General features: G+C 35.7%; 1 long non-coding RNA gene across 1 annotated transcript in view; it reads left to right on the top strand.

The window, feature by feature from the left end:
* The window catches only part of LOC144281623 (uncharacterized), a 128,327-nt gene extending 117,695 nt beyond the window's left edge, over positions 1-10,632 (top strand). The window contains exon 5 of the long non-coding RNA XR_013350054.1: positions 10,497-10,632. This is a non-coding gene — a long non-coding RNA (uncharacterized LOC144281623). The remainder of the gene's footprint in view (positions 1-10,496) is intronic.
* Positions 10,633-15,463: the final 4,831 nt, after the last annotated feature.

Here is a 15,463-nt window from a genome sequence, read left to right as displayed (position 1 = left end):
TGTTTTTTTTTTTTCCTGGTTAAAATAGTGTTCTGTGGGTGACTTGATCTCCTTTAGGCAAATGCTTGGCTTTTCATATTCCCCAATAATCTGCTTGTATGCCAAATGATACCTGGGTACAGAGTGGGGGGCTATATGATTTGGGCTGGTGGGGAAAAAAAGAATGGTATATCCTGAATTCCCCATCTCTCTTGTGGGTAGCTGATGGTCTGGTATCTCTGCTTTTTTTTTTTTTTTTTTTTTTTTGAGTAATGAGTGGCAACTATGGCCAAAGCTTGTGTTTCTATCCTCACTACAAGTTATGATCCCTCAAAGTGTGTAGGAGGGTGTGTTCCCTTACCAGGGTACATGGGAACATCTAAATCATTAACATGCCTTGAGCAGGCAATGAGGACACAGAGTACCACATAGACTCTTTTTTTCAGATAACTTTTTCTGCCAAAGGTGTACTAGTCATATACCATGATGGACATAAAAATGAACTAGTTGCTAGACTTCTTCAAGAGACCTTTAGCTTCCCCAGATATGCTAACAGTGGTTGTGATGTTTTTTGGCCACCCCTGTATATAATTGGATAGGAATACTACCCATTTGCAGCTTAGTCATGAGAAGTAGAAAAATGAGAATCCCTAAATCTATCTTTTTATCATACTTTTCTCTCACCTATCTTCTTATATTCCTATTGAGAAAGGGGGAAGAAAGGGACCAATTCTCTATTTCCTCTTCTTTTCTAATCCAACTCCCTTCATTTCATATCCATGACTTCCTTCCATGGGTTCAGGGAAGAAGGGGTATCATTATGGAGATTTGGTATATATTATAAATAATTCCAAAAATGTTGGGATAGGTAGATACCCATAAGGCCATCAATCTCCTTTGAAAGGGAAAAATGATGACTGAGGCTAGATTTATGTAACCCTCTCTATATCACTTCAGAACATTTAATGACCTAGGAATTGGTTATAAGTAAAAGCATCACCATAAGGGAATTTATCTGTAAGTACTACTTTAATCTCTGGCAAATGGTATGATGGATAGCTCTTCTCAGTGGATGTGTCCTTTTCATCCATAATTTAGCCAGTATTGTTATGTAGCCCCCAAATGCCTGGAACTATTGTATAACTTCAGCTTAAAAAATTAAATCAGTGTTATTGATGTATCTTTCACAAAGATTTCTTAACTGAAGAATTCGATGATTGAGGCAGATTCATGCATTATCACAGTGATGAGACTAAGTTCAGACTACTATTTCATTTATGGAACATGTGGGGGCCATACTTTATGTATCATCATGGATATTTAGTATGCGTAGATTTTTTCCCAAAGACATGAAAAATACATTGTCATAGTTATTTATTTTTTTCAATAAAAGAGCTGTTGAATATTACTAAAGACAAAGCAATGGACTGCGGCTACATAGATAAATTTTAAAAATTTCCCTACCCTTCTCTTGAACATACAGCCAAGCAAAATAATTAAGTATGCAAATAAATAATTTAATAGAATGTCTTCTTGTATATCTTTAACATACTTACCAGTTTCTTTAAAGTCCTTGTCCCACAACCCTAACAAGATATTTATCTCTGTTTCTGTTTTTATTGATTATCTTTTCTCTATGTTAATAATAATTAATTAATAATTTAATAATGTTGCTCATTATTAAATGGGTGACATTCTCTTACATCTTGTAATTTTTATTGCATGCTTGACACTATAGGGTGAAAGAATAGTAGATACTGAAGTGAATATTTACTCCCAGAAAAAGGAATGCCTCTCCTTTTGTTTGGTTGCCAGTTTGGGGAGGGGATGAATCAATATAATATGCAGGTAAGTTGTATTTAGGCTTTGTTGCACCTTTGCTTACATTTAGATCACCATTTGCTTCAAATATTTTGAGAGCAGAATTGAGATTTCTCTTTTAGCAGGGCTTAGAGTCTGATCTATCAGGTGATTACTTTATGCTGCATTGCTAACTAAGAAACTTTCTGCAGCGTGCAGTTCCCTTTCTGTCTTGTTGACCAGCTCCAAACTGTTGGAGAATGTCTAAAAGTTCAGAGTGGCATTTCTCTCAGATCTTCTGCTCAGGTTTTAGCCTTCAGATGGCTGCTGAAGTGCACTTCACAATGAGGTCTGAGTGCTTTGAGAGGGATTTCTATGAACTCTCCCGCCTTGCTCTCCGTTTTTAGTGAGCTGTAATAAACATAAGGAAGTGTTAACAGAGTTATCATGGCACAGAGCTGATGGGCTGGCAAGACCTTAATGTGTGACACATGAGCTGGCCCTTGAAAGACAAATAGGATTTGGATGGAGAGAAGTGGTGATAGAAGGACCCTAATCAACATGCCTTAACATTTAGATTGATATTGATAGATCTACTTTACCTTATAACAGCATCAGGAAAACTGATCCTTAGCTTGTGTACTTTTCTTTTACTTTATTTATAAAAAGGCAAAATTATATCATCAGGAGTATACTATTTTATATATTATTTTGTGACAAAATCTAATTTTTGACTGACATAAAAAATACACATTTTAACCAACACCTTCTTTCTAATTGCATTTTCTTTAGACTCAATGAGATCATCATTGCGTTTTGATAGCAATAGCACAAGGTGGCCCAGAAGTAATCACAAGCTATATTTGAGAAGTATTTTACTCTATTTCAGAGGCTAATATAAATGTTTTATAGGAATGATCTCTTTTAGGGGATCCCTGGGTGGCTCAGCGGTTTAGTTCCTGCCTTCCAGCCAGGCGTGATCCTGGAGTCCTGGGATCGAGTCCTATATGGGGCTCCCTGCGTGGACCCTGCTTCTCCCTCTGCCTGTGTCTCTGCGCCTCTCTCTCTCTCTCTCTGTGTCTCTCATGAATAAATAAATAAAAATCTAAAAAAAATTAAAAAGAGGAATGATCTCTTTTAGAACAACCTTTGGACATAGGAACTGTAATGTCATTTCATGGATAAGGACATTAAGACTTACAGTAGTTACATGACTTATTCAAGGTGATATGTTTAGCAATTGCTGGAGCCTGGGTCCTAACAAGTTTATTTAATCCTGCAGTCAGAGATATTAATCACTCCTTTTTGCCAGTAGAACGAGATAAAATCAGCAAGTCCTAACACCTGTGGAGTATCTCGCCTGTGATCTAATAATGAAAATGGCACTGATGATAGAAAATCAAAGATTTGAGCCTAAGTGCTATGATCCTGCTATCAACCTTGTGTATTACACATTATCTCTTGCTAGGTATTTATATAGTGTTTGATAAAAATGATAGTTAACTTGCTTCACTTTCTGCTGTTCTACATTTACTTGTTTAGCACTAGCTAATCTATTTTAATCATCTAATTCTGTACTTTTCCTTTTCCTTGAAGTATCAAAGACCATTTAGAGTCCCATACCTCAAGAGTATGTTTTCAAAATACTTAAAATGTTTAATTAAAAGAGTTAGTTAAGAAATATGAAAATGCTTCCTCGAAATAGGATTAATAGAAATATTTTTCTTTAATTTACACATTCAAATTTTACTTATTAAATATTCATGGTAAGTTGAAAAGTAAAATAACAATCCATGCATATTTATGTATGTATATATTTATATATGTATTTATACATGTATATATTTATAGTTTATATTTTCCTGAGTCATAAGTTGAAATGGCAAATCTTGGAATAATTCTAGAGGACTAGAACCTGTTTTTGTGTATATTTGGTTTGACATTTAGCATTCAATTATTGATTTTTTATAAGCTGCCATCTGTGTCTACTTGAATGGCTTTCTTCATATGTAATGTTTTGAACCCTACACATATTGAAGTCAGAGTTATTTTTTAAAAGTTCATCATGTCGCTTTCCTATTTTCAGCATTTTTGTAGTTTCTCAGGTTTAGTATGATATCCAAAGTCTTTACCATCACCTGCCAGATCTTATATCAGCTAGACTCTCTGACCTTATTTCTCAAAGATTTTATATATTTGAGAGAGAGAGAGAGAGAGAAAGAGAGAGATAGAGAATATTTCAAGTGAACTGACTCCACACTGAGTATGGAGCCTGACATAGAGCTCAATATCACAACCCTGAGATCATGATCTGAGCAAATCAAGAGTCAATTTTTTTAAAGATTTTATTTATTTACTCATGAGAGACACACACAGAGAAGCAGAGACATAGGCAGAAGGAGAAGCAGATTCCCCATGGGGAGCCTGTTGTGGGACTCAGTCCCAGGACCCTGGGATCATGACCTGAGCCAAAGGCAGACACTCAACCACTGAACCACCAAGGTGCTGCAAGAGTCAAATGTTTAACCAACTGAGCCAGCCAGGCACCCCTGACCTTATTTCTGACCCCCATGATTCTCACTCATTTTGCCCAACTAACTAGTTTACTTGTTGCTCTTTCAACATTATAAGAAAGATTCAATGTCAGGAAATTATAGATGTTCTTCCATTGTTATGGAATGCTTGTTTCCCAGATTACCACATGGTTTACATCCTGACTTCTTTCTTGTCTCTACTTAAGTAACATCTCCTCTGTGGAAACTTTTATGAATATATGAAGTAGCATCCCTCTTTCTCTATCTTTACATACTGCTCCTACAGTACTGGGACCCACACTCTTGCTAGAAGTCTTAGCTCTCTAGAAATTCCACTGGCTTGGATACTCCTTCCACCTTGAAATCAAACTTCCCTATATTTGAGAGGAGCCTGGTCTTTAACTGGGGATTCATTTCTAGCAATTGCTCACGTTTAGTGCTTACTGCCTAAATTCTTTTCCAGATGGGATGGGAGCTGAGGGAGTAATAAAATGTGTTAGAAATGGAGGAATTTTTCACTTCAAGCTGAGAAAGGCTACAAATTAACAGGGCTGAGGAGAATGTAGCAGAGTTCAAAAAACCTAACCAAAACTGAGGGATAACAACAACAACAAAACATATATCAAGGCCAAGAGTACAAGGATATAAACATAAGAGTGAGATAGGTAAGGGTGAGGACAGACAATTGAAAGTTAATGAAGTAGAGTCTGGGGAAAATGCCTAGAAATTCATGCTAGTTTGCTGATATAAGTAAGTGTCAGTTATGGTGTGGGGGACCCCAAGACAAAAAGTGCCAGGAATATGTATTATCCAGTGCAGTGTTCAGGGTTTAAAATATTGTCATCACAATGATATTGTACAGTTTACAGATGGAGAAAGTATAATGGAAAAACAATAAGCAATTCTATCTTATGTCAATGCTCTGGACATGATATTATGCTTTGTGGGTGAGGTATGATTTGAATTGGGCCTTGAATGTTGGATAATAGTTGCAGGCAAGAGTAGTAGTGAGATGAGAAAAGATGTACCCAGGCCATGAAAGAATATTATCAAAGCTTGAATGTAGGGACTTGGGGGACATGTTAGAGGAATAGAAAGGGGCTTTTTATCCCATCTTATTAATGTCAGATTAAATTCAATGTGTATAAAATTAAACAAATCTTAGCTGTATTTTGGTCCATATCCTAGGGCACATGTGAAGGTTATATCAGATACAAAACCTGAATACCAACTTCTGCCAATTACTGAATTACCAAGAGGAACAAAAATTGTAAGGTTTTTCTGACTCTAATCACCAATTCAGTAAGCACTTGGGTATAGTTAGTTTATATGGACAAACATTTATTGAGCTCCTATGTGATAGGTAGTGTATTCAATGATGGGGTTATGAAGATAAGTAAGACCTAGTCCCTAAAGGGACATCGTAGTGGGAGAGATAGAAAGGTAGATAATTAAAATACAGCCTTTTACACATAGTGGCATGTGCTCACCACTATTGATATTTTCCGCACAGCTGCAATAAGGAATTGATTGTTAAAGAAAAGTACCTCTGATTTCTAGATTTTTTTTTGTATTTGTTTCAGCAAGAAAATGTACATTTTTTGTTTACATTATACATGTTTAGACTTTAAAGAGAATTTACAGATGCTAAGGGGTATTTTATGAATTGGGCATCAAATGTATTTTTTAAGTTAAAGAGAAATAGAGGCAATCATAATAGAATATGCTGTTATATATAAATAAAGATTTCTTTGGCTGAATTCCTATCCTTTGTCTTAGGTCATCATATTCTGAGTTTTTACTGTGCATCTCTCAATTTCACAGGCTTTGTTTCACATATCTCTTGGAAGCACAGTGATTTATTTTTTTGTTGTAGCCTGAGTGTTTGCCTACTATCTCGTGTGTTTGAGTTAGCATAAAATGGACAATTGGATCCAGACATAAGTCTCCTACAGGTCAGTGTTTCTAAGTGGCATCAAAGTCAGAAAAACAGGGATCCCTGGGTGGCGCAGCGGTTTGGCGCCTGCCTTTGGCCCAGGGCGTGATCCTGGAGACCCGGGATCGAATCCCACGTCGGGCTCCCGGTGCATGGAGCCTGCTTCTCCCTCTGCCTGTGTCTCTGCCTCTCTCTCTCTCTCTCTGTGTGTGTGACTATCATAAATAAATAAAAAAAAATTAAAAAAAAAAAAAAAAAAAAGTCAGAAAAACAAACAATAGTTTGATTTTTTTAGAAGACCTTATTTGAGAGAAGCCAATATTTTTAGAACCCTCTTGATTGAATTAATATTTATATGTACAAGTAAGAATTTGATCCTAGGAACAACAATAATGAAAATCAGAAACTATGATTCTATAATAATTTCTACTTTGTGTCTGATAAATTGAGCATAGCAATAATAAGGATGTGGTGTCAAGTACTTTAGCTTCTTGACAGAGGCACACGTATTTGAAGTTAATGAGGAATGGGATACAGGCATAGGCATGGCTTACATTCTATAGGAGAAACCACAAAATTTTACAGTTTTCTGTCACTAAGGGTTTTATCTTCATATCTGTCTAAACCATCAGAGAATACGAAGCTCATTCTTTTTTCACAGAATAAATCATTACTTGCCACATTTACTGCTGTACTTTGCTGAAGTCCAACTTGATGGACTATAAAAATGAGAGTGATTTATTCTTAATATATTTTAAATGAAGCAATAATCATTGCAAGCCATAAACATACATAGGCTATTTTCTTCTGGTGAACATATGTCAAATCAGCGGAAGAGGGAGCGAAAAGAGTTAGATGTACCTAAGATGAGTAGAGCCACTCAAAAGGTACTGAGTGTAATGTGTTCATACTGTACTAGGTACTATATACCAAAAAAGAAGAATTAGGTGGGAATTTTAATAGTGTTGATATTTTCAGAAGGCAAGACTGAGGACAAACCACATATCTTATGATATTTGATTTCAGTTATCTGGAAGACCATACCCTAAGCAGGGAGATACATTGTTGTAGAGTAGAGAGATTACTAAGCTTTAAGTCAGGACATAGAGGCTAATTTTGTTCTGGTATTAATATATGTTTTTAATTTAGGCAATGGGCTTTAAAAAATTTTTAGTTTTGTCCTCTATACAATGGCCTACTTTATGTATGTTCTTTAAGGCCTGACTTTGTAATCCATAGGTTCTTTCTCTAGTTCCACGGAGGAAAAAATAAGAGAAACAGAATTTAGATGATAAAATATAGGAAGTTAGAAAATAAGACACATTTTCTAGTGATGAAAGATAACTCATTATTGGAAGTGCTTTTAAGAGAAGTCAAGATGCCATTGTTTCAGCAGATAAGTGATAATGTTTGGCTTTCTACACTGCCTAAATTACTGCCTGAAAACTGTAGGGACAGATGATTTCCATGGGCTTCTTTCAGCCTTCTTCTTTTTCTTTTTTTGAAGATTTTATTTATTTATTCATGAGAGATACACAGAGAGAGGCAGACACAGGCAGAGGGAGAAGCAGGCTCCCCGCAGGGAGCCTGATGCGGGGACTCTATCCTAGGGCTAAAGGCAGACACTCAACCACTGAGCCACCCAGGTGCCCCTTCTTTCAGCCTTCTGAATCACTTCCTAGATTGCCAGCTTTGAAGTGTCAGAGAAACAAAGGTGGATTTTTGTTCAAGAGAGCAAGACAGATTTTATCCAGACTGTTGCAGTAGGGGAGACAGACTTCAGTATAAAAAGCTCAAAACTACTGAAACAAACGATGGGAAGCTTTTTAAAATGCTATGGGATGCTAAAGGAAACATACTGAGGGATGTTAGGTAGAGGAGGTTGGTCACTTTGGTCGGGCCATTGTGTCTGCTAAGTGGCATTTATTGTAGGCTCCTACCCTCCCACAGAGGCTCTAGCCTTCTTGATTACATTTCAAAGCGATGACTCCTAAGTCCCTGAGAAAGACATTTCTGGGTTGTAGAAGATGCATCTCTAAGGGATAGAGAGAGGATTTACCATAGTGTATTTTCTAAAGTAAATGCTCTGAGATAAAGGAGGTCAGGTACTAAAGTCAGGTTTTGGCTAGAAGAAACAGTAAATTCTTTTGGCAACACTGAGCTTTCTCAGGTAGACATTTTAAGGGGCTTGTAGTTGTCATCCTAGGGACATGACCTTGAGCTGATAAAAGCTATGCTGGAGTTGGTCAAGTGCCTTAGTATGTGAGAGAAGGAAGTAGATGCAGTCATCTGTGCTGAGAATCTGTGCAGCGAGTCTGCAATTCTCAAAAGATAAACTGTAAAATTACACTGTTAGCTTTCAGGGTAAATATATTTTCCCTCCATGTTGTTGAAAAGCTCCCTCATCAGAACTACAACTGTCTTCCTGTATCTTAGTTTTTATTTTTGCAACTCACTTGGTTACCAAAATGTTGGAAAATTAGGGAACAGCCTTGTTAGAACTGCTGAAACACACCTTGTCTAATGCATGTCCCCACTAGGTGGCACTCTAATCATAGAACTACCATTTTAAAAATCAATAATATCGACTTTATATATGAAAAATTCCACTTACTTTCTGTCTTAAAATTGTTTTCCCCTTACCACTCAAATGAAAAGCCTAGCTCTCAGAACACTTGAATTTTTTATATGTAGTTTTAGAAAATTGTCAAGTTCAGTTATTTTGTTGGGTATTCAATAATTTATAAGACCCTTTTATACATCATATAACAAGAAGCAAAATTCAATAAATACATGGGTGTTATGAAATATTAGTTTACGTTTAGTTGGTTCAGTTTGGTTGTCGTAAAGCAAATTTTACACTTTTTAGACTCTATAGTGTGATGAAGTAGTGTAAAAATTTTAAAGTGTTTCAAAAACATAAGCGAGGTGTGAAGGGAAATGCTATTGCTGTGAAATAAGCCAGAAAAATGGGCTTTTTGCATCACCATTCCTATATCTTTATGTATTTGTTGCTTATAACAATGGGTATATTTAATGGAAATAAAGAGGTTTTAAAACACCTTCTGTAAAAATCTCTTTTAAAAATCTTAGTTCCAAAGATGGGTAATTGTCCTCTCCTCTGCTTGATCTTTCAGGAGCCGGGGTTTCACTAAAGAACAATGGATTGCTTACATATGTATTTATTAGTCAATAGCAGGAAGCTTTTAAAAGTAGAATGCAAAATGACATTTCCGTTCCTAGAATGACCAAAAAGATGGAAACCAAAACTAAATTTACCTGTGGTTTAGCTTAATTGCTCTAGGAGGAAAAAAAAAAATTAAATAAAGTATGTATTACAAAAATGATTCTTTTTCAGTAATAAAACAAAAGCTTTATAGTCAAATAGCAGAGAACCCAATATTTAGGGTTGGTTTTCAACAGGAACAATAATCCAAATTAAGAATAAAACAAAATAGGAAATGTCAAGAACATTGTACATTTTCTTTTATAAATTTGATACCTGAAAAACAGGACTTTCTATACATTGTTAAATTTTGTAAGATTTTTTAAAATTGGAATATGAATGCATCCTGAGGAACATTATCTGATTTTAAAATGTAGATTAGGGGATCCCTGGTTGGCTCAAGTAGTTTAGCACCTACCTGCCTTTGGCCCAGGGCGTGATCCTGGGGTCCTGGGATGGAGTCCCACATCAGGCTCCCTGCATGGAGCCTGCTTCTCCCTCTGCCTGTGCCTCTGCCTCTCTCTCTCTCTCCCTATGTCTCTCATGAATAAATAAATAGAATCTTTAAAAAAAATAAAATAAAATGCAGATTAAAAAGGCAGATAACTTAGGATAAAAAAATTCTTTGTAAAAGGATTAATTTCACCCTCCTGGAATAATTTACCCCTCCCTCTTTGTTTTGTTAATATTTAAAATTTCTTATTAAAATATATAATCTCCTTGGCTAAGTCCAGTGTATGTTATGTAGTAGTTATCTGATAAATGTGTGAATAAATTGATGAATAAATATTGTATGAAGAGACATTAACTTACACAGCTATGAAAACAAATGATTAAAATTTATAATGTAGTTGAAAGAATAAAAAATTATCTTCCAAGTAACCAAATAGCTTTAATATTCCTTCTTAACTTGACTAAACTTCAGAAAGCTTTCTTCCTGATTGTAGGCACCTGACTTTCTTTTTCTTAGAGCATTCGCTTTAAAAAACTTGGTATTGTCAATTCTTTCTCTGTCTCTTAGATATAAGTCTTCTTTCAGCCTGTAGCCCGGTTTACAACCAAAGAGTGTTCTTTGGCCTGGACCTGGGAACCATCCCTTTGAAATGTAATCATCAAGAAAGATGGCTCCTCTACTACCCAGTCTCTGTGTAAGCCTAATTTAGGTAAGTGCCAAACAGCAACACTGAGGGGCCCTGATCCCACTGATCACCTCCCCACCAGAGTCCTTCCTTCAGTACTTTTCCATTGGCTTACCCCAGTGCTTAAAAACTATCACTTTTCTTTTTGTTTCATAGAATTGAGTTCAATCCCTCTACTCTATGATAGTAGTCTTGAATTAAGTCTTCCTTGTGTAATTTTCTTTGACACTAGTTTCATTTTTAAGAATCAAATAGGTATTGGAACAATAAATGTACTATACTATGCTATACGAGATCACAATGGTGATCATGTGGGCCAGAGTTATACCTCTAAAAGCAGTATCAGGGATGTTTCTGTTGTTTTTATGAATATGTCTCAAATGTTTAGGGTATGTTGCAACCATTTCTATAATTATTACCATTTAATCTTCTCTTGGAAAGAGATCAAAGTTATATAATACATAACTTAATTACTCCGGTAAAAATGTTAACAGAGGTCTGGTGTGTGTGTGTGTTTGAGGGTGTGGTATGCATTTGTGTGATGGGGTCATACATAGCATTCAGGGAGGGAAACCAGAATTAGAGGAGCATTTCTTCAGAGTTCCATGTCACATCTTAGGATATATCCACTCAGTCAATATGCCTGAAATTAAGGTGGAGCTCTGTGGACAGTAGATCTGCAATTGATAATTGAGGACCCAGACTTAGGAATTCCATGCACTTGATCACAGTTTTTGTAGTATTACTTCATTATGTTCCAAAAATATTTCTCTAAAGGCTTAATGGATAAGCTTAATTCTGTGTTTCCAGTATTTGTTAATGGTTTATGCATGATGATATAGACTTTGATCAAATACTCCTCAGATTCTCCGTCAATGCAACCCCACAATTCTAAGGGGGGAGATCAGATAACTATGTTGGTAGAGCATCTGACCATGAATTTTAATCCTGGAAAGGGAGGAAGCCTCTTTTCCATTGCCCTGAACTCATTAGTCAAGATGGTAATAGAATTTTGTTTTGTTCTTTAAAGTTATCTTGACCTAATTTTGAAGTCCTAGCTAGAGATTGAGCCATCTCTTGATTAGTTAATTGAGTCCACACCACAACCACTTCTCTTACTGGGTTTTCATAGTCCAGATCCACTATATTCCTACCCTAAATGCCTCAGAGCCAAGTACTGATAACTTGGGACAGCTCTTATGCATTTGTCCTGGGAAATGAAAATTATGCAATTAGCCAATCCACCGGGAGCCCTAGAAACCTAGGTAACTAGGAACCACACATAAGCTGCCTCCTACTACCACTCCAGCTCATGTTCTGGGATACAACCCTGTGTGTAGCACTGCCTAGCAGGCTTTTCTACTTTGGAGCTGTAATAGTTCTGTGTTTCATCTATTCAAGTATCAATGTGTTGCATCCTGCCATGAAAGAATCTTTAAATCTTATAAAATGAAGACAAAGTCAGTAAATTCCATGCTCTCTGCTGTTGCCCCCAGACCATTGATTTGACACCAGAACTGACTGACCCATCCTTCTTTCTTTATGGTCCATACCATCTAAGCATGACACTTCTCTTTTATTATGACAATTGTCTATCAGCATCTGTTTTACTGTTCCTTATCTCAGTAAATTAAACACATCTTATTTCCATAAGATATTCTGTTTCCATAGTATTCTAATGCTAGACATTATTTTAGTAATTAAGAATCTTGGGATCCCTGGGTGGCGCAGCGGTTTGACGCCTGCCTTTGGCCCAGGGCGCGATCCTGGAGACCCGGGATCGAATCCCACGTCGGCTCCCGGTCCATGGAGCCTGCTTCTCCCTCTGCCTGTGTCTCTGCCTCTCTCTCTCTCACTGTGTGCCTATCATAAAAAAAAAAAAAAAAAAAAAAAAAAAAAGAATCTTAATTAAGGCTGTTGATAGAGTTCTTAGAGTTCCTCAAACTCTACAACCACATTCAGTTTCAAAACTCAGCCACTCACTTTCCTCATCACCCTTTCATTTTGATCAGTTTGCAGGATATCCACACTTTCAGGATCTTGAACTGCAGAGATTTCTACCTTCAACCTTAAGTTTGTTTATTTAATTTCAGTTAACACTGCTCTCTACAATATATAAATTTTTAATGAGGGGGCACTTGGCGGGATGAGCACTGGGTGTTGGCAATATGCTATATGTTGGCAAATTGAACTCCAATAAAAAAAATAAAAAAAAAAGAAAGGCAGCACTGTAACTTGGTTCAATAGCTGCATATGCTTTACGCTGTAACCTTAATATTAAAGAGCAAATGAGCAAAAAAAAAAAAAAAAAAAAACAAACAAACAAAAAAAATTGAGGAGGGTGCAAAGAGAAACAAGAAGCTGTTTATAATTTGAAAGAAGAGATAAGTACACAAATTATATGACCAAGAAGAGCTTTCATGAGCCATAGTTGAGATAAAAAGCAAGAACTCAAGAGATTAAGTGTAGCTATTAGAGAAAGTATAGCTCGTGTCCTAACTCTTGTTTACCTTCCTTACTTTGCCTTTTTTACTTCATGTACCACTTAGTAGTTTATACTTCTCTATTTTCCGGGTCCATTGCCTTTTCACTTGCTTTGCTAACAAACTGGAATCCATGTATTTCGATACTACCTAACACATTTAATGCTGTATTAATGGGTGGACCGGGGGTATGTTGCCTGAAATAGCAATTTATGAAGATCTTTAATGTATCATTAGAATGCTAAGGTTACATTGGAAATGTAAGGAGATGGAGAAAACATTGTCGATAACAGAAATTCTCTTAGGGAGCATATTATATTTGGCTGAAGGAATGTTTGATAAACACTTTGAGTTTGCATGTTTTTGCTTGAGTAAATAAATAGTGGCCATTCTGAAAAGGAGAATTGGTCCACGGAGCTATGGATTTTCATTTTTCTTAGTGGGAGATGCAAGTTTGGAGCTTGAGTTTAACCAATTTCTTTCAACCACAAAAATACCTATTCTCTTAATTCTTCCTTTTCTCAATGTGGCAGTCGACCTTTTTTCTGAACATAGATTGAAAAAGTATTAAAAAAATAATCTTCCTGAAGCTTTCCCCAGGAGCTCCCATGCTCCATTCCAGTCCTGAGCATGCAAAACTTCCTATTTCTTTAACCTCTAGTCATGCTTGCTCTGCCATTCCTCAGACTGAGCAATAGGTACTAAATTATTGACTCAGAGGTGAAATGAATCACTATACTAAACTCTTTAGAAGCAAATTAACTTTTGGGAGGATTATAAACATGAAAAAATAATCTGGTTTTATGGAGAGTAAATTTTTTACTGAAGTATACACATAAGATACATCTTATTTATCTACTTATCTATCTAGTTTATCTAAGCTAAACTAGTCTAATTGAATTCAGGCTGCCTAAGCCTCCCAGTACCAACTTAATGATTTTAAACTCATAGCTTTCTAATTGACTATGAGCCTTATAAAAGTATTTTTATATAAACTCATATGCTCCCTGAACATAATTTTATTGAATTATTCCTAATATACATTTCAGCTGTAAACCTCTCTTGTGTAATGTAAGAAGTATTTACTTATTTATAATTTGTCTTGTTCCATATGGAATTAAATCCATATATTCCTGTTGACTAGTCACATGACCTGTAATGGAAATGTAAAAATATGTGGCTGTATCCATAAAAATAGGTGCTAAGCTTGCACTGATGTTTTATAGACAGCCAGCAGTTTCAAAGATTAGATTTACTGTATCCAACTTGATCAAGAGTATACAGAGATTACTGAGGGATTTTTTTTTCTTAGAAGTGAGTATAGCTAAATTTGAAGGGGAAAGAAAAATATTTACCTACAAATGTTTATGGAGTGTGTTTAAGTATGAGAATTTATAGTACCTTTTAACTTGTCCTTAGGGCAACTAATTTTGGGTAGAATAGCATCCAATATTCCTTTTTTCAAAGTTTGATCAAACCACCTGCATTAAATTAATTTAATTTGTTAAAATGAAGATTCCTCACCACAGATACAAAAAATTGGAATATGTTGGATAGAACCCAGTGATGTACCCACTATACTTTAATAAGCTTTTTAGATGACTTTATGCATGTTAAAGTTCAAGAACTAGTGCCTTAGGGGTTACTTACAACTCAGAAAATGCAGTAAGATTGCAGGTATACAAAGCACAGGCCAATGATATATAACTCTTCAGGAACTCAGAGGAGACTTTTATCAAAAGAAACAGGTTTATTGAAATAATAGCATGATACAAGAAAATAATAAACCAGGAAAAAAAATAGAAGCAAGAATTACAAGAAACAAGTAAGCACAATCTGTATTTTCATGCTGATTTCTACTCAAATAAAGAGTTATATTTTCCTGTAGCGTATTCTGAAACCTCCTCCTTATGAAGATGAGGCCCACCAAGGTAGACATCTAAATTGAGTTACAGAGATGCTTTTTTGGATACTGACCTCTTAGCTTGAAAGGCCTTTGTTGATATATTTCTATGTAATGACCTTATTCAAACTAAAATTTCTTTAATCTGTAACTTCTAACGGAGAGGAGATCACATCAATACTGTCAGAGGCTACTTATTTCTCAGATACTGAGGTTTATAAAAGTCCCAAGAGGGAACTTGATGGGGTGAACACTGGGTATTATTCTATATGTTGGCAAATCGAGTTTAAATAAAATATCTTTTTAAAAAGTCCCAAGAGGGAAAGGAAATAAAAATTATTTATATTTCCCATTTTAAAATATCTTTCATTTGAGAAATTCATATACTTATTTAAAGTTAATGGTGAGGTAGTCCTTATATTGTAAATGCTTGCCTCAATGAATAGTCTAAAGATTTATTGCT

The sequence above is a fragment of the Canis aureus genome, chromosome 13 (assembly GCF_053574225.1).
Source record: "Canis aureus isolate CA01 chromosome 13, VMU_Caureus_v.1.0, whole genome shotgun sequence".
NCBI lineage: Eukaryota > Metazoa > Chordata > Mammalia > Carnivora > Canidae > Canis > Canis aureus.
This window is presented reverse-complemented; position numbering and strand designations above follow the sequence as displayed.